We start from the raw sequence: 20,884 nt of genomic DNA, 5'->3' as shown, positions 1-20,884 counted from the left end.
TAAAGAAGTTTATAATCGTTTCGAATCGTTTACAATCGCAGTTTTTTATTTTATGCCTGCTCATTGTTACTGCTGGGAATATTTATTCTCTTATTTGCTGCCGCTGGGTGAAAGAAATGGAGTATAGTTTTAATTAACGTTGAGATAAGGATAAAAATTAAGAAACATTTATATTTTTTAAAAGATAAAAAGATGAATATTAAGAAACATTTATCTTTTTTAAAACATAAAAAAGATAAATATTAAGAAACGTTTATCTTTTTTAAAAGATAAAAAGATAAATATTAAGAAACATTTATCTTTTTTACGGAATTTTTCATTTAAAAAAATTCTTGCTAAAAGTCGTGAAAATTTAGCTTTTGTCAGTCTTCTAGATATATTTTATTGTTACGAGTTTCGTATATATGTAAATAATTTTAATGAAATTATTATATCTAAATTCTAGTGTCTTATGTACAATGTAGCATGAAAGGCTTCAAGAAGCGAAGCATCAAACTGATGATGGTTTTGACGACTATTGTTCTCGCCACATTTGGCAAAAATCGCTCAAAACCGACAAATTTGGCGACATTTTGGTCCGATCCCTATGTAAGTGCAATTTTATTTTAACTTTAGCTGTGTATGCCTTCCAGAAATATCGAAAAACCAAATGTACTGGAAATTTCTAAGCGAATGGGAGAGGGAAATTATTTATATGGTTTGAGAGAGCATCAATTTTAGTTCAGTGAGTTTAGATGAGTACTCTGAATACCTCTGAGCAATGAGTTTAGCTCAGAGTATTGAGAGATCACTGTGCGAGTTCATGCATTTGAAGGCTTTTTGTACTGCCTTTTGTTAAACTTGATTATTAGTTTCAAGTGATAACTATAGATTGTGCTTTGCCATCCTTAAAATAGCTCAATGAGTACTTTTGTGTGAAGAGTTCAGGAAATGTTAAGTGCTTTTGTTAAAATAAATTTTATCAAGCTATCATCAGTTCTGTGTGCATTCAACCGATTACGAACGAGTAAGCACGTAGCATAGCTTTTATCAACATATTCATAGCTATTACAGGTATCTACTAGCAATTAGCAATACGAAAGCCATAACGTGCATAAATTTAGAGGACTAGTGTTGAATAAAATGTTGAATTGAACTTATGTTTCAGTTGCAAGAGTGAAAATGAAGACAGAGAAGCGTACTTATGCGATAAACAATAGAAAAAAAAATCGAGAAGGTTCCATATAGGAGATAAAACAGAGCTATTGGGCTCCATTTACTGATACAACCTTAAACTAAAAATAACTTGAAATTTTGGCCCAAAGGGCGTTAGCCCAGGAGGGTTACTAATTTCGTTATGGCATTTTGCGTTAAAAACTTTAAATGTCGGTTCACTTTTCAAACTGTTGCCACCAAATATTGTATAATACCTCTGTATTATATTTAAAGAAATTATATAATGAAGACTCTATTAAATTTATTTATGTTTCTCGCATTGGGATAAAATGACGCTACGTACAGACATCCGATTTTGAATAAAGTATGTTTCCACCCGAATATAGGAATTTAGAAGCCAACATTTGGAATTTGTTTTATTATCTATTTCTTATTTTGTAAAACTTTAACGAATTTGAGTAACAAACTCAACGATTTCAAAGTGAGCAATGGCAACACATCACAAAAAAAAAAAAAAAAAAAAAATTATCTCCAGCGCTTGAAACTGTGTATCGTAAATTCTAAAGATACGCTCATTTTAAAATTATTTTGCGAGTTTGCTGTTGAACTGAATTTTATGTTTTATGTACGAAGAACATGATATTTAATTAACAAAGGTAACCCACGAAACGTAAAAAATGCCTCTTTGGGCTTTGGGCGTAATGTAAAATCTCAAAGCTTACAGACTTTTTTTTTTTGAAAAGCTGGGAATAAGACAGGGTGAGAATTCAGATCATTACCATTATTAGAAAGATTTTTATAAACGTAATATGTTCCAGGAAATCTAATACGAAACCAGAAGATGTTTCCTGAATACGTTTGGCTGCAGAAAAAGTAATTTTGTGACCAGGAATGATAGGTAGAGGAGGATTTATACAATACTTTCCTACCAACGTAATTCTTATAGTCTTTATTACGAAACCCTTGCTTGTAAATGATTATAAAGTAACTAAAAATTAATTTTTCAAATAATTTACTAAAACATGGGTATTTAATATTACAACAGCGATTTTCAAGTTAACTCTTTATATTTTGTGAAATCAAAAGTATGTAAATACAGGGTGCTGTTCTGTTCTCAGAACCGGATTCAGAAATGTATGTATGTATGAATGAAAGTATGTGTTAATGTATGCATGTATATATGTAAGCATGAATATATGTGTGTGTTTATATGTATGCATATATGTACATCCATACATACACACACGCATACATTCATAAATTTCTGAATCCGGTCCCGATAACAAAACAGTACTAAATACCGATATGTTTCTGTACTTTTGATATTTGTGAATCCACTAAAATAACGGATTAGAAAGTTTTTTTTTTTTTAAATAAAAGAAAAGGAGGGAAGTTTACGGAACCTAATTTTTCTTTTGTTTCCCAGCTATAAAGCAGCATGCATCAAACACTGCATAGAACCGATTACCTGTCTCCCGATCCCCAAACAGCTTAAAAACTGGTTTTTACTGTGATGAAGGTTGCTGTGAAGGTACTGTGATGTACCGGTGCTGGTCCTATGTCGGCGTCGTACTTATGCAGGTACGGTAAGAATATTAATTTAATCAAATTCTCGACTGTGTGCTTCTCTTTTTTTACTTGGCTTCATTGGGCAATAACCATTTCATTCCAGTATGTGCTACATGGTGCTATACTGGTGATGACCGTACACAGAGTAGTCGTACACCTATGACAGCTCTTTAAATGGGACAGATGTCTATTAATCATCTTACTCATTATTACATGACTATCAAAATTTCTATTTTATCGTGTCGGTACTAATCCGGTGTTTATTGCAGGTGATTACCGTTGTCGACCCTGTGCCGTGCTGGTCCTACGCATTGTCGGTCCTATGGCTGGGCAGTATTGGTACTATGAATACAATTAACTCTCTTGCATCTTTTTTAAATTAAAAATTGCCAATGTTTATGCTGTGTATATGTTACCGTGAAAGACCGAAATTGGAGAATGTCGACTTTCACCGGAGAATGTCAACATTCACCAAATACGTCGGTGAAAGATCGAATATTTCTTTACATTCTTGTACATTCGCACCTTCACCGGTGTATGTCGACAATCACAGATATGCTCTGCTGTAGGTCGAAAAGAGAGGAGTATATGTACACGCTACCATTCCAAAAGGAAGTGTTTCACAAATAAATGCAGTTGTAAAAGCAAGAGCCTCTTGTGCAATTCAAAGTATCATAATAGTTTAAGTTGTTGCAATAAATAAGATTTGAATCATAGAATTTGGTAAGTTTATAACTTCTATTATTTTCCTTTCTCATTTTGAATGTACTGTGTGTTCTAAGTTCTTTAGGTTCTATATTCTTAAGTTCTTATTCTGAGTCTCAAGTGCGTTTTTTCGCGAATGAATTACGGAGAAGGAAATATAATATTCTTATATGTTCAACATTCACGATTAAGTACATGGTGAATGTCGACATTCCCCGGTGTAAGTCAGAAATAAGAGTATTTGGAAAATATTTCGGACATACACCAAGCGGCTATGTGAATGTTGACATTCACCGGTGAAATTCGACATTCTCCAGATTTTGGTGTTTCACCGTAACATATATTCTTTGTAAGTTTAATAAATTGGATTTTGATTACTTAATTATGGCAAAGCACACGAGGGCTATCTGGCTAAAGGGAGTGATGCCTTCGTGGAGGACTTTCTAAGGGAAACTGGCTCGTATACACGTTGCACATGGGGAAAACCACGAAAACGCCCATGCAGCCAGCCCGTTCGCGGGATTCGAACCTCGGACCGAACTACCAGTGTTCAGCGTCTTTACCGCTCGGCCACTGGTGAGCCTTTAATAAATTGCAACTTTTAGTTTAAAACGGATAGAAAGGTTTTTCTCCCCCCATTCTTTTTTTAAAATCGAATACGATCAGAAAACGGCAATATATAATTAATTCACTTAAACTCAGTATGATATTCCTGAAAAAATTTAAATATTATACATATAAATAATCTAAAAATTCCATGTACGAAATTTATGGATTGGTATTCTGAGGGGAGCAGGACGTAATAAATAAAAAAATTAAACAAAAAGAAATAAAAGGTTTCGGATTTTAAATTACTTCCAAACGGGCTTTTTTTAACATGTTGTGTGTTACTTCATATATTAAATATCATATTCTTACAACTTAAACCATAAAATTTAGTTCAAGAACGATATGGAAAAAATATTAAAATGAGCTTTAGAATTTCCGATGCACAGTCTCGCACGCTGGACATAAGACTATTTTATCTGTACAACGTTACCATTACTCGCTTTAAAATCCTTGAGTTTGTGAATCAAAAATTCGTTAAAGTTTTACAAAATATGAAATCGGTAATAAAAGAAATTCCAAATTTAAAATTTGGTCTTCCAGATGCCCATATTCGCAGGAGGTTTACGTTATCCAAAATTGGATGGCTGAAGGTACCGTTGTTTATCACAATACGAGAAACATAGATACATTTATTCAGATTCTTCATGATTTAATTTCTTTAAATATAACACAGGGCGATAATGTTTGGTGGCAACAATTTGAAAAGTGAAACAACGCTTATAGTGAATCGACGCAAAATGCCAAAACGAAATTAATAGCTCTTCAAGGCAAATTGCCTCTCTGGAGTAAAAAGGTATTCTAGGGGGGGGGAAGACAGACATTCATAAAGAATAAAAAAAAAGGAATTAAACAATAGAAACTTGGAAACGTGAATGATACATCAATAAATACTTGAAATTTGTTTTATGTCTAATGTTTGTCATGTCTTTGTCTCTTCATGGTGATAAGGAACTACTTGAGATATTGAGAGAATTACCAGAACATGATAGAAGAAACTGTAGATGCAAAATCGTGCCTATCTACTACTGCAGGCTTGCTACAGACTTTCGATTTTAAAAAATGCTATATGTATACTAATTGAGCTCATATTGTTTTCTCTAGAAGCGAAAGTCCAAAAAAATGTTATAATTATATTATTTTGTTAATGTTTATTTAATTGAATACCGCAGAATACTGGAGAGCTATTTGGTTAAAAGGAGGGATAACGTTTTGGAAGGCTTTCCATTTAAAGGATTAAACTGAATTATTTGATTGTAGCAAACACACGTGGCTAACTGCCTGTAGAGGGAGATGCCTTGGTGGAGGATGTTCTGAATGAAACTGACTGGTTCACTTTAAAAATGAAGAAAACTACAAAACTGCCATACAGCCGGGCAAAATCATCGCGATTTGAACCCGGGTCGAACTGATATCAGCAATTTTACCGCTCAGTCGCCAGATAGCTAGAATTTCTAAAGCGTGTTTATCATCTTCACATTACATACACGGAAGTCAAGAAAATTATTATGCGACGAACCGTTCATCAAGATTCAAATCGCCACAAACTACTACAGTTGCGCAGTCTTATTCGCTTTGGAAAATAGTGGGCCTAGTTCTGTTAAGTTAGATACTTTGATGAAATTAATGAAGACAATATAAAAATACATTTTGATTAAATTTTATGACTATTATTCCTTTATTTTTTCCCTTTACTCTATTGGTTTTCAGTTCTCTTTCTAGAAAGAAAATTTTAAAAATATGTGAAGACGTAAAATTTTTTATTAAAAGACTATCTTATCTGAACTTAGAGCCCGACGCTCTTTGTTTCAAAAAAGAAAATTTTTTAAAATATTCGAAAATGAAAAAATATTAATTTTTTTTTAAAAAAAAAGGTCGAAAACGTCCTTAAAGATTTTTGAATAAAGCGAGTATATTATTATCAGTGGAATTTTATTTTATACGCGAGTTAAACTTAATTACCTAATTAAAGCAAAAGACGGTGTCGTTTGAAGAACTCCAAGCACCACACTTCGAACGAAATTAATTAACTCCCAGGTTCTTCCGAAAGGGGTTGGCCATTCATTGCGGCGGAAGAAACTACAAATAATTCATGTCTGCTTTTCCGAATTCTGGAATTAAAAGATAAATTAAGAATCGTAGATTCGTGTTAGGTTTAATACAGATAGAGCAACGAATTATTGCCGGCACAGTGCCCATTAATCGATAAAAGGGATCACGGGAAATTTTTCGTTTCCTGATGTGCCATGTTGCGAGAGGCAGCCCGACCCTCCCGGCAGACTTTACGTCGCCTTATGTTCTTTTCATGTGCTGCACCAGAGCAAGCCAGAAACAACGACAGCCCCAACAATATGTATAATGTTTCCCGAGGTATATAACTGTTTCATTTATATTAAAGTATCGGGCACAGATACTTTGTGTTCTTTGTATTTTTAATACGGACTGGCCTTGTAACAAGCGATAGTTTTATCTCCAAAATAGAATTTTAAGTAAATAATCGTCTTGATAATCACCGTTTTTCTATTTAAATTTTTTATTAAATTACAAAAACGCAATAAATTTATTGAAACTACATTATGTATAAAATAATTTTAAAACAATTTCATTATCTGAAGCTTATACTAATTCTCAAATAATAAGAGAAAGAAATGCTATGCTTTCTTACTTTACTGTGGACGCTGTGTTATTTATCAGCTGTTAGCTGTCAGAAGGTTAGATTAGGTTAGGTTACATGAATACAGCAATCAGCCAGCCCTTTCGCTTGGGAGCAAAGCCAGCAGTATTCAACGGTCAAAAGCACTCGGCAAGACAAACAGGGACCGAGTTGTAAAGTCACAGAACACTGATAGTTAGATACGAGGTTCGATGTCCCGGTGGCATATTTGACAAGTGCACATCTGTGTAGCCACCGTGGGAATAGCTTCTAGGATGGACCAATGGGCATCCAAGTAATATTTCTCTCATGTTACATGACCTTTCGTGTATTTTAAGATTTAAACAAGATGGCTGAAAATATTCTGCCACGCAATTTTCTGTACGAAATAATTAAAGCATCGTCGATTTTTTCTGAAAATTTTCATTGCAAAGTTAGATCAAATATAAGCAATTGTGAAGATTTCACTACCTGGTTGAACGAATTTGAAATAAATACAAACGCATGTTGGATACTCCGCAAAAATATGCATGTGAAATATTACTTAATAAATGGTAAATAAGATGAAGAGAGAAATATGTGATAAACATGTGAGCCCAAGTGCTATCTTTATATAAAACTATGCGTATGAGAAAAAATATTTAGATCAATTATATATGTAAATAGAAGTCAGAACCTTTTTTTGCAGTCTATATGAAAAAAAGATGTTCTATAATAATAGCCAATGCAGAATTTTAGTCAAAGTGAACTATACTAATTTGAATTCGTATACATTTAGTGGATTAAATTTCACATCTAATAAGTCTTCAGCCTTAAATATACTGTCTACACAAGAAATACTCATCAAACAGAATAAATGTATCTTATTCACAACGAATACATTTAATTTATTCACATATAACTTTTAGTGTTAACAGTGGATATAATCAGATCATATACAATATGTATTCTGAATTTCACACTTTCAAAATGAAAAGAATGAAAGCACTGAAATAAGAAAACACTAGTTTTATTGTAAGACTTCCAGTCCTTCTCATCTCAATTAAAAAAACTATAACACTTGAATTCTCTTAATCCACAGGTGTTAGTAAATGCATAATATTCGAGGCTAACTATAGCTTGAGTCATTTTCTCTATGTAAAGAGCGATAATATGCCGTGAACATCAAACCAAATATCAATGCGTGATAAAAATCGCGAAAGTGAAATGTCAGCGATTAATTAAACTCATAAAGCGAAAGCCCTATGGTATTTTCTACTTTTATGCCGTACATTTATAAGTGCGAAACAAATGCCAATTAAAAGAGAAACACGAAGACATGCACGAAAAGTTAGCCTCACAAGAGCAATAGAAGCTCATTGGCCCATTTTCGAAACCCTACCCTCAGTGGCTACGCTGATGTGCACTTGTGAAATATGCGTCCCGGTGCTGGCTGCGTGGGCGTTTTCGTGGTCTTCTCCATTTGTAATGTGGATACGAGCAAGTTTCTGTTAGAAGTTTAGCACGGAACATCCCTCCTATTGGAGGATATCATAGTGTGCTCCGCCGTGATCGAATTAAAAAAAAATTTGAAAGGTTTCAGATTTTAAATTACGTCCAAAGGGGCATTTTTTAACGTTTTGTGTGTTGCCTTTATTGATTAAATATCATGTTCTACGTACTCAAACTATAAAATTCATTTCAACAGCAAAATCGCAAATTGATTTTAAAATGAGCATATCTTTAGAATTTCTGATACAGAGCCTCGAGCGCTGGAGATAAAAAATGTTTTTTTTTTCGTATAGTACTGCTATTGCTGGCTTTGAAATCATTTAGTTTGTTAATCAAAAATTCGTTGAAGTATTAAAAAATATGAAATCGATAATAAAACAAATTTCAAATTGAAATTAGGGCTTCCACATGCCTATATTCTATGGAAGATTACGTTATTGAGATTTGGATGGCTCTAGATACCGTTGTTTTACCACAATGCGAGAAACATACATACATTCATGCAGATTCTGCATTATTTAATTTCTTTAAATATAATACAAGGCGGTAATATTTCGTGGCAACAATTTAAAAAGTTAAACAACGTAAATAAACAACGTATCGTAAATCGACGAAAAATGCCAAAACAAAATTTATAGTCCTTCTGGGGAAAATGCCCCTTTAGACAAAAAAAAAAAAAAAAAAAAAAAAAAAAAAAAAACACTTCGCAACTTGTGGGGCGGTTATCAGGAGGAGAGCAAAACAGAAATATACTTCTACAACACTGTATACCAATGTATATTGAAACATTTTACACAGAAAACTTATATACAGAAAAGGGTTCGTGATTTTTCTCAAAGTGTACAATAAATACAAGACAATTTCCTTTGAAAATCCTCCCTGAGTGCATGTCTCTCTTACTTAGCCAGATAGCCCTAATGTACTCTGGCCTTATAATGCAAATAAAACACTCAAATTCCTCCAAATGATGCTACAAATACTTATAGATTCAACTTTCGTAGGGTAAAAAAATGTGTACATGATGATCCAAATTATACCTAATAAAATAATTAAATAACTTTACGCTAGCTGTGAAACTGCAGCTGCTTGAGTTGTTTATGTAGAAGAACACAATGATCAAATCATGAAGAACTAGTAAGCAAATAATCCAAATGAAAGTATGCGTTATAAAGACGTTTGATTCGAGAGACAGAGGATATCGGGAGAAAGAAAAGCGTATAGAAATGTATGTACATGGTACAAAAGGAAGTAAATGTATGCAAAGCTGTGAAAAGAATTGAATATGAGTAAACGTACTTGAAGCAGAGGAGGAGTGCTGTTTTCCTATAACAGCGTGAATGCGTTTGGAGCAGGCTGTGTATACTTTTACACGGCTGAGTGAACAAGAGCACGATATAACCATGATTCGCATATAACGCTATACGTTTTTCTGAAATACGTCTTTAAAGTAAAAGAGCTCTGAAATGGCCTGCTACATTATGGATGAAGACATGTTGCCCTTCTCTCATTTTTTGAACTTCCATCTAGCCTTTGTCAAAAGTGAAAAGTACCACAAAACATTTTTGACAAATACTGCCATTGAAAGCATAGTTGTGAAAAGTGCATTTGAACTTGCTATTAGATAAATGTAACTATTGGATATTACACTACCATTTCTGGTAGAGTGTAATAGATATAATTTGAAATTATTTCTTGTATGTTGTCGTGTCGTATAACTTGGTCTCATTTATTCTGCACGTTTCTGTCAAATCTATGGTATCTTCAGGATAATCTGTTTCAGCTCATTCTGTTAAATATGAATGGAGTAAAAATAGTTAAAAATTAAAAAAAAAAAAAAATCTGAAATGTTTCAGATTTTAAATTACGTCCAAAGGGGCGTTTTTTAACATTTTGTGTGTTACCTTTCTTTATTAAATATCATGTTCCTCGCACTTAAACCATAAGATCCAGTGCAACAGCAATATCGCAAAATAGTTTTAAAACGAGCATATCTTTAGAATTTCCGATACAGAGACTCACGCGCTGGAGATAAAAATGTTTTTTCTGCACAACGTTGCCATTGCTCGCTTTGAAATCCTTGAGTTTGTTAATCAAAAATTCGTCAAAGTTTTAAAAAATAGGAAATCGATCATAAAACAAATTTCAAATTTCAAATTTGGTCTTCCACATGCTCATATTCGTTGGAGGATTACGTTATTCAAAATTCGATGATTCTATGTATCGTTGTTTTATCACAATACGAGAAATATACATACATTTATGCAGATTTTTCATTATTTAATTTCTTCAAATATAATGCAGGACTCTAACATTTTGTGGCAACAGTTTGAAAAGTGAACCGACATTTATGAGTCCGACGCAAAATGCCAAAACGAAACTAATAGTCCTTCGGGATTCAAATCCCTTTGGACTAATAAATTCCTTCCCAAAGAATTCGTGACGAACTTGTGAATTTTTCTGGTGGGGCTTTCACTCAGAAGATCCTCACTAATATATTTCATATTCTGAAGGATCCTATTTCAGATTTCCTTTCGCTACAGGCAAAATAATCATTTTTTTTAAAAAAGTAGGGTAGACGGTATTCCTAAATCCAGAAAGCATACCAAAAACATGAAAGTGCAAAATATCCGTGTAAAAGATAAAAATAACCATCTGCGTTCAAAAAGCGTTTATGTAATAGAAAACATTCCCAGGGGGGGTAGAGAAGGAGGGCAATGCTTTTAGAAAAACATTTTCCTTTCCAGTACTTGCTCTGAATCGCAATTCAATATTTCTATTACAAAACTTGCTGAAAAATAAAGAATAAATGGAAAGTACCGACATAAATAAAAAAATAATAAAAAGATATCCGAAATGGAGCATACGAGTCTAGAGTTTCTATGCGAATGCTTTGCCGAAGTATTCTTTTGTTGTTTTACCCGTGGCAACGGAATCGGAGCAGACGATTATTCTCTTTGCGCTGCAATAGTGGAGTTTTGCTGTTTCCGTTTCTGCTGCAGTAATATTTATTTTGGTGTTCGCATTTATTTGCTTTGTTATTCAGGAAGCGCCGTGAATGATAACTTAAAATATAAACAGGCAACAGTGCGGGTGAAGGAAAATGTCCTGAAATTTATATTTCCTGGATATTGTTTTACTTATCAGTTTTGCATTTATGAAGAAATATTAAAAAAATGGAAAAACGCCACCGTCTTCCGATTTTATCAATTGCCCATATGTGAAGGTCTTTGGAGAATGGAGTAAAAAGTTTGGTATGTGATAAACTATGTAGCTGTTACAAAGAGCATATGATAATTGGCAGCGTGGCATGGCTATGAAAGGAATACAAGCAAGAGGATCCCAAATGTGGTATAATTTACAACAATATGTAGATCATTCTCCCAAGCTCTATTAGTTGATTATTAACATTCCATCAAACAATGGTAATTGATCCTTAAGATTATGAAATTTAAGAAAATAATTCAAAAATTTAAAATATTTTTCTAAATCTATTGAAATGTAAGTATTTTTAGTGTTTTTCCTTTTTATATTTACTGCCAAAATGAAATAATATTTAATTAATAATAATAGTCATAAAACGTCCAGGGCTAGGACTTCACTGACAACTATATCTTTCTCCTCTCATGTGAGAAAAGTAGAACAGAAAAAATGTGTGTTGCATGGACGCACTCAACTGATCTTCCAAGGTCAAAGGAAAATCCTCTTCCCGGCCGTCCGCAACGTGTAAGAGCCAAAGATAGTGTATGTAAAGAAGGAAAGCTACCATAAATGTAATGTAAATTTGTTTGACTACTGCGCCGCTAAATCGTGGAGGGACAAATTCTCGTCGCTAAATCTCTAGGTATACAGGAAATTGAGGAATACAGCACAAAAGGTATTACAGGATTCGTTCTTTGACAAAACATTTCGACATAATATCAGCATAATAATAAAAACTCGGATTTTTCTAAATTTCGCTACTCAAAATAAATAATCCATTAACTGACCTACTTGCGAGGATCAGGATTCGATTTATGTCGATACAGAGGGGGAAAAAGGGATATCACAGAACTTTGAACACTTGACAAACGTGACATTTGACTTTCGACATCGGCTCGACAAACATTTCGCGCATGAGTGAAAAGCTGTTGAGGCTGGATATACTTCGACACCGATTCAACAGCTATTTCATGCATGAGCAACAAAGTAGATCATTCGAACGAGAATATGATGTATGCTATGCAGAACATTATTTCAACTTATATTATGCTTCTGAGTATTTTATTTCTAAATCGGATTTTTAAAATTTTATTATATACATTTATTCCGACAATATTACACACACATACGCACACATATATACACATGCATAATTCAAAATAAAATAAAAAATAAATACCTTTAAAATCGACTCCACATTCAATTCGGAATATACGACAAGGAAAAAAATTCTGAAAGGTTTCAGATTTTAAATTACGTCAAAAAGGGGCTTATTTTAACATTTTATGTGTTACCTTTATTTATTAAATACCATGTTCTACGTACTCAAACCATAAAATTCAGTTCAACAGCAATATCGAAAAATAATTTTAAAATGAGCATAGCTTTAGAATTTCCGCTACAGAGTCTCACGCACTGGAGATGAAAGCGTTTTTTTTTTTTTTTTTTTTTTTTTTTCGTACAGTGTTCGCTTTGAAATCGTTTAAATTTTTAATAAAAAATTTGTTGAAGTGTTACAAAATCTGAAATCGATAATAAAACAAATTTTAAATTCAAATTAGCGTTTCTACGTGTTCATATTCTATGGAAGATTACGTTATTGAAATTTTGATGGCTCTAGGTACCGTTGTTTTATCACAATGCGAGAAACATACATATATACATTTTTGCAGGTTCTTCATTATTTAATTTCTTTAAATATAATAAAGGGTGATAATATTTGGTTATTTGGTATAGTTTTCAACGCAAAATGCCAAAGCAAAATTAATAGTCCTTTAGGGCAAATTGCCCCTTTGGACTAAAATCAGAAGTGTGGTAGTGAAAAGGGGGGGACAGTGGCAAACTTCAACAAATAAAGGGGGGAAACAAAAAACGAAGAATGATATTTTTAAAACAAAATAATCTAAGATAGCCTGTTTATGAACTGACAAGGACCCAAATTAAAACTTGAAGTTAAGAAACGATAACCTTAGAAAAACAATCAAAGTAATCTGTCTTTTTATCAGTCCAAGCTTACTAGCGACCCAGTGGTAAAATCGCTTGACACTGGTACTTAGGATATGGGTTCGATTCCAAGCGAATGGACTGGCTGTAATGGAAGTCTTCGTGGTCTTCTCCATTTGTAACACGTATGCGAGAGAGTTTCTCTCAGAAAGTCCTCCACGAAAGCGCCCGTCCGCTCTTAGGTAAATAACCCTAGGATGCTGTGCCCATTTTATCAGTTACTCTGAGTACTGTGCTGTCATTAGATAGTTGTTTTTGAAAGGTAATACGCCTACTCAGATTAAAGAGAAGTTGGGCATGGTGTGCGGAGACTCTGCACCATTATTTACTACTGTGAAATTCTGGGCAGCTAAATTTAAACGTGGGCGAACCAACGTTGTTCATCGTTGATTACAATAAACGTTCAGGACGACTAAAAACTGCAACCACTGGAGAAAACATCGCTAAAATCCACCAAATGGTGCTGACGACCATCGAATCAAGGTTAAAAAGATAGCAGAAGCTATTAGCATGTCCAAAGAATGTGTTTGCCACGTATTGAACCAAAATTTAGATATACGCAAGCTGACAGTACGTTGGGTGTCCCTTTTGCTCACTTTGGACCGAAAACGCGTCCGAATGAACATTTGCACCGCTCTTGTTGGAGCAATACATAGACTATTATCTCTGTAGATGAATCCTGGATTCATCATTACAGCCCAGAAACAAAAACACAATCAAAACAGTGGTCTGTAAACTGAGAATCGGTTCCAAAAATGGCAATAACTGTTCCTTCTGCTCGGAAAGTGATGGCAACATTTTTCTGGAACAAACATAGGATTGTCTCAATAGACTATCTTGAAAAGGGAAAACCATTACAAGAGCTTATTATAAAACGTTACTTGACAAGATGAAGGCAGAAATTACGGAAAAATGGCTATATTTGCAAAGAAGAAAAAATGTTGTTCACCAAGACAGTGCTCCATCTCACACCTCAGTGGTTACAAAAGCGAAAATTCATGAATTAAGATTTGAACTGCTTGACCATCCGCCCTATTCGCCAGACCCTGTCGCCAAGTGGCTTCGTTGTTCCCTAAGCTAAAAGTAGTACTTCAATGACAAAACTTTTCGTCAAATGAGGCGATATTACAAAGAAAGATTCTACATATTATCTGGGGGGATTAAAAGGATGAGAGCATCGCTAGAAGAAGTGTATAGACTTACAAGGAGACTACATTGAAGAATAAAGGTAATTTTGTAGAAAAAAATATCTTTTTTTCTCTGTTAGGTCGGAAGTGTTTTGTACAGTTTTATATGTAAGTGTTTTTATGTCTCAGTGCGTATTTGTGTATTTGAGTGTGTAAAGTAAGAAAATACGTAAGATAAAATACTAAATTAAACTTCCAGAATCATTTTATGTTTCCTGGTTAGATGGTTATCTCCCGTTTCCATCCAACAAACAGCAACTTTCTTATAATAAATATAATCTGCATAATTTCAGCCAGTTATAATTCTAACATTTGCCAACTTAAATTTTAATAGCCAATAGGTGTAAAGTTACAAACTGAATCATTCTAAGCCAGGCATTTCAAATTGGCACTTAAAATTCCTACTTGTACTACTTGTACCCGTACTATCGGTTGTTATCATGCGAACATGTGTAGCTTACCACTTTTTCTTCAATTACAGTGTAATCACGATGTAAAAAGGGTATCATTGTAATTATTTACAACAGGCGCATACTTGAGACATACTTAGGTATGTGTTGTTGTTGCGACTTATCTCACTTGCCTGACAACAACATCATATCAAAAGAAGCCCACGAAATTCATCGTGGCAAGGAGTGCAGAAATGCGCCTATCGTTAGCAAGAACTGAGCTCCATCAGCACCCCTTGGATACATACAGTTGTACCCTGAGTCAGTTCTAGGGGGTGTTGGCTCCATACGGGTGACAACTGAACTTTGCTCACTTTCGCCCCCAATTATGTTGGAGACCACCCCGGGGAGGATGGTTCCGAAAGTCTTCCACTCCACTTTCCCTACGAGATTAGAGTGTCCCCATGCCGCACAGGCATTATACATTTACATTATCCATCCTTCTCCGGAGTTCGAAAGCGGGCCCTTCGGTACGGCAGTCAGAGTCCTTACCACTACCCGGGTTGGGAGGCGCTTCTTAGCTATAGAGGATGTTTACACATTTTTAGGAAAAATTCGTAAGCAAAAAAAGCATGCTTTGAGTAAAACTTTCTGGCAACTGTTTACTATCTGAAATGAAAATATCGTCTGTTACTTTTAAATTTATCTTTCTTTCAATATGTCCCATGTAAACAAGCTGCGAATTGAGAGACATCTATTTGAACTTTGACAAATATTCCTCTTCATTGATTAAAAAAAGTTTTAAAATGCGTAGTGTTAAAATTAGCAACATTACTAATCAGAAAGAGAAAAACATTCAGTCATTACTTCTCCATGAAAAGAAGACACCAAACGAATATCCGAAAAAGTACCTACTGTTTCTAACGTTTCTAAAATTAAATTGTTGGCAGCATGAGGAAATCCGCTGAAGTAGAAATCAGTTGCAAAATCTTTTATTACATATGTAGCGACAATAAATAAAATAATAAACCAAGATTTACAGCACTTAGGATAAAAAGCATAATGTTCACCATCTTTTCCCGAGGTGTTTGTCTCAACGCAGTACACTATGTAGATAGAACCTTGTATGAAAACTTATTATCAGGATATAAAGAGGAATATTTTGTGACTCTCGAAGTATGAGTTTAGTTAAACGAGTGAAAAAAAAGTCCGTTTGTTATCGAAAACGAAGAGAAGAAAAAGCGTACAGACCTGGTTCTGTCAACGCAAAGAAAGTTTCAGTAAGGAGTTTATGACTGCCGCAAAATTCTCCTACAATGAGAAATTAAAAATTAGAAGAGTGGGAAAATTGTTCAAATCAACTCTGCTTTAAACTCGTAACGCAGGTTTATGAAATGACACGTTAATATACAAACAGAGGTTACCGATGTATTGTGGTTGAAGACAGTTTATGTAAGGAGACAGAAAATAATTTACTGGATTCGGAATCAGATGTTTCTAGCAATCGAAAATTGATTCATATAGTATGCAATATTATCCAGAGCTTTAATCATACAATTTGTTTCGAAATCACTGCGCTGTCGACACCAGTGCTATAATATCACATACGTGATCCCGTAGAGAAAGTGGATCGCACCACTTACGTAAGAATGTTCTTTACTTTGTTATACCTTACCTAAACTAGAGTTCCTTGAAAGCAAGGATACTAAAGAACTGTGTAGCGAGCTCTATTCGCTGAGCTCCTGTAAGTAACAAGTATAAAGAAGGGTTACGTTACCTACCCTTCATTCCAACTCAAAATAAATGAACAGATGGTCCCCTTCTCGGTCGTACAATAAGCCTCCACTTGGACTTTTAACTCAAGATAAAAAATATAAAACTAATCTAATGCTAAATAAAAATAACCAGCCGAAGCAGCACAGAATCAACTAACGGAGTTGGCCCTTATTTAAAGAACACTGGGTATACTAACACGCACGTAGCAATGCGGCCGTAAAACAGTATGCATAGGCTAGATACAACAACGTGGCGAAAAGGCAGAACACGTTCTCCTACTGAAATGACCTCGCTTAAATACTCGTTTCTACCTCATTTATATAAATCATAATCCAGAAAACTCATGCTGGCAGGGAAACTTAGGTGGTAAATGAGAATGCATAGGAAAGGCTTGTTCCAAACTAAAAGTAACTATTAGAAAATGAAAGAAAATCTCTACAACATTTTTATAGTAACGACCATTTTTGCCTTGGCACTTTTATGAACTAATACTTGATGTTTCGTATGAAAATTAGTTCTGTGCTCTCTTTCCGCGATGAAAATGGGTGTAATTACATCACATTTTTGGATTTATATTTTATATTTGTATTATGTATTAGTAAGTATGCATGTATTATGCACGATGGGTAAGAGCTTCGGGTTCCTAAAAAACACAGTGCAATTAATATCTTCAAGGGCCTCAAACTACTGAGTTGGTAACCAGTTCTTTATGGAATATGTAATACTCTGGAACAGAAACGAACTCAGCGGATTTCAGGTAAATTGATAGCTTTTAAATTGCTGTTTAGTGTTGGAAATCTGCACTTATTTATTGTCGCGGAGCTGGAAAGTGAATTTTTAACATTTAAGCGTAAGCGGCCGTTGCTTCGGTACAAATAGGGCGCAGCTCCATCCACCTAATCGACAAGATTTTATGACAAACAAGGGCTGCGCCAAGCAAAAACCACAAACAGCAACCCGGCCATGTCCCGGCAACAGGCAGTAAAATTAAAAACAAACCTAAAAACTTCAAAACCTTCAATTTAAAAACACTATAATCGGGAAACCAAAGGGTGTTAAGGGGTCCGGGTAACAAAAAAACATATAAAGAAAACCAAGAAAATAAACTAGAAAACATCACAACAGGAAAGCAAGAAGAAAGGACAATAAAAACTAATCAAAATGGTGGTTAGTAAGAACAAAATATAAGGAAAGGACAAAACAATTACAAACCACTCATTCTCAGAACAAGCAAAAGACCAATCAGCACACTTCAAATCGATCGATGTAGAGTGTAAAAACATCCAATCAACAAAACCATCAGCAAAAGCGGAAAAATAAAATCACAGAACTCCAGAAACCGCCACTAACAATAATCCGCCTAAATATGACCAGCGGAAGGATCATACCAACAAGCCGCTGAGACACTAGTTCTCAGCGGCATAATAAATTAATATATAATAATTACATAAAACTTAATGGCTGTATGTAATGTTTCAATGTGTACATTAAGGTAAACGTTATCTAAGCGTTTTCTCTTTCAGTAACAAATAGTATACAAAACAACAATTAACATTGGTAATTTCTCTATGTGATAACCATACAAAACTATAATAGATTTAAACTGAACATGTTATATCCTCAAAATAAATGTGTGGTTGGAAGTGTAATTAATAAAAGACACCAAAAGACAAATCATTTTGTTCTATAAAACCAGAGCTGCAACACTCTGAAAATCCTTAAGCTTATAAACTATACATTAAAAACACTGATTACACAAGATATGTTAAATATATCAAAAACAATGAAATACGTATAAAATACATTAAGGTACAACTCTAATATACGCCCTAATTTCACCAAATGTGGCGATATGTGTTCTGCGCTGGTTTTTGGCGCGATTGCGTGTTCTATGGCAACCCTGTTGACCTTTCGCTGGAGCTCGTTGGTTTGCCTCTGTGTCTGAGAAGATGGGAGGAAAAGATAAAATGGTAGTTGTTGAATTGAAGTTCGGCAAAAGGAAATATGATTGTGGCTATTCTGTTGAGAGGTAGTGGGTATTTGGAAGTGTGGAAAGAGGGTCTGGGAGATTATTTTTAATGGCAGTGCATGATAGAAGTAGGGATTTGTGATTTTATTTATTTGTGAACAATAGTATAAATTTTCTGGATAGTGTGTCTGGCTGTCATAAAATACGATAGTGATTACGTGGCGGCATGTTAAAGGCGGTATGAAATTTATATTTCTGCTATTCGAAAACGCATTAATTCATGGTAAGTGCATTTTATTTTATCCTTGTTCTTATTTTGTTGAATGTTATGTTCATTGGTTCTTTAGTATGAATTTCTGTCGTTATTGTTTTTTTTTAAATTGTTTGAAATTTATTTTAGTTTATTTTGTTGTTTAGTGTCTAGACTGTAAAATTCGTAGATGATTTTTAAAGTTGAAACAGAACGCTGTGTACATGGTATTATTTGAAATTTATTGCTGTTATGTTATTTTATTAAAGCGAGGAGTGCTTAGATCGTAGATTCCTTCCTTGCCTAAATTGTGCAATTCGTAGAATTTTTTTAAAGTTTAAACAGGATGCTGTGTACATGGTATTCTTTGAAATTTATTTTTGTTATGTTAATTTATTAAAGCGAGGTGTGCGTAGTTTGTAGATTCGTTCTTTGCCAACATTGTGCAATTCGTAGATGTTTTTTTTAAGTTAAAACATGTCGCTGTGTACATGGATTCTTGTCAAATATTTTTGGTTAGAAACTTTACGTTTTTGCTATCTAAATTTTTTGTTTTTGTTTCGGATTTTTAGCTAAATTGTGTGTTCAAAACGTAGTTTTTGCATGTGCGAAAACCGCGTTTTTGGAGACATTTTAGGCTAAAAGTTCAAAATGTAGACAAAAAATTTAGATAGTAATATGGCAGAGTAAAGTTTCTCACCAAAAATATTTGGCGAGAAATTTGGCGACTTGAGGGCGCATATCAGAGTAGTTCCTACATTAATTATATAAAAGCATAAAATACACCACATACAGCACTGAATAAAATTATGTTTAAATTCCATATAAACACCAATATCTCAATATAAAATATTGTAACACAAAATTTAAAAACAAACTTTTATCAAATAAAAATACCAAGATCAGAACGATTATTATTTAAAATACACATAAGTTCCCTTGCAAATTTAAATTCTTTTTCAGCACCTTAAAAATCTTAATAAAATTTTATTTTTTTCGTATGTCATAAGTAAGTGTACAAGTAATAAGTAAGTGTACCGTAGTGATAGAAGTGTTCTATGAATTTAATGTTGATATGAATTGAATTGAGATATATATTGTATTTGTGTTCTGTTTATTGAATAATATCCTAGTTCCTGCTTTACTGTGAAACTGTGAAAATGCTGATGTCAAGTATTAATAAAAGAGTTTATTCGTCAGGAAGCATGTGCAGAATTCAAGTAGATAAGATTTATTTCTTTTTCTATAAATATTGAAATTGTAAACAGATATTCTAATAGTAGACTCACTGTGTCTAATTATTATTAAGGTTTATATACGTATCTATTAAGAACCTGTGCAGAACAACCGTTGACGGGTAGTCTCGGCGTAGTTCTGATATTTTTGATAATATTTTCGTTACAGCTTCTATTCGTGGAAGTCTTGGATCGTAAGTTCTTTCCGAAAGTTATATGCTCAACTAATACATACAGCGGAGCACAAACTCAATTTTAGACTGGCCGTGGTCCCTTGCCACATTATCTTAAGAGATTCTGCAAACGAGCATCAGAACTGTGTGAATGTGGTGCGGTAGATGCAGACCTCTTCAACTAACCATACACCGATAAACGGGATTTAAAAATGCCAAGCAGTGAATACTGGCCGCAATGGTCGGAGAATAGCTCACCCCGTAACAACAGTAACAGGACTGTAAGAGCAAAACTATTGTAATGTAAGCCTATTAGTATCCAGTTTGTATGTACTTGATAAAAATAATATTGTAAAGCAGTTTAAAATTACATTGAAAATTCAGTCAATGTGTAAATAAATTACAAGTTTACTTTGATTATCTCAGTAAAAGTATTGTAAATATGAATTCAGATAATGTTTAAATGTGCACATAACTGTCATGATTTTATGTAACTTGTACAAGACAATTTTTTGTAATTAACA

At 33.9% G+C, this 20,884-nt stretch overlaps 2 long non-coding RNA genes across 7 annotated transcripts in view; one reads left to right on the top strand and one right to left on the bottom strand.

The window, feature by feature from the left end:
• LOC118204223 (uncharacterized) overlaps nt 1–20,884 on the bottom strand; it is a 382,418-nt gene that overhangs the window by 121,218 nt on the left and 240,316 nt on the right. The gene's annotated exons all lie outside the window — the stretch shown is intronic.
• Nucleotides 1–20,884, top strand: part of LOC118191378 (uncharacterized) — a 338,644-nt gene that overhangs the window by 167,099 nt on the left and 150,661 nt on the right. For 3 of the 5 annotated variants that reach the window (XR_015042791.1, XR_015042792.1, XR_015042790.1), the window contains exons 2-3: nt 2,582–2,736; nt 2,994–3,063. This is a non-coding gene — a long non-coding RNA (uncharacterized LOC118191378). Of the gene's footprint in view, nt 1–2,581; nt 2,737–2,993; nt 3,064–20,356; nt 20,778–20,884 lie in introns of those variants that run through there. The other 2 variants (XR_015042793.1, XR_015042794.1) reach the window with 2 other exon arrangements.

Source organism: Stegodyphus dumicola, chromosome 8, assembly GCF_044657685.1.
Source record: "Stegodyphus dumicola isolate Sdum_Otavi_A_Nest chromosome 8, ASM4465768v1".
Lineage (NCBI taxonomy): Eukaryota > Metazoa > Arthropoda > Arachnida > Araneae > Eresidae > Stegodyphus > Stegodyphus dumicola.
Note: the sequence above shows the minus strand (reverse complement) of the source record. Positions and strands in the feature narration are given on the sequence as shown.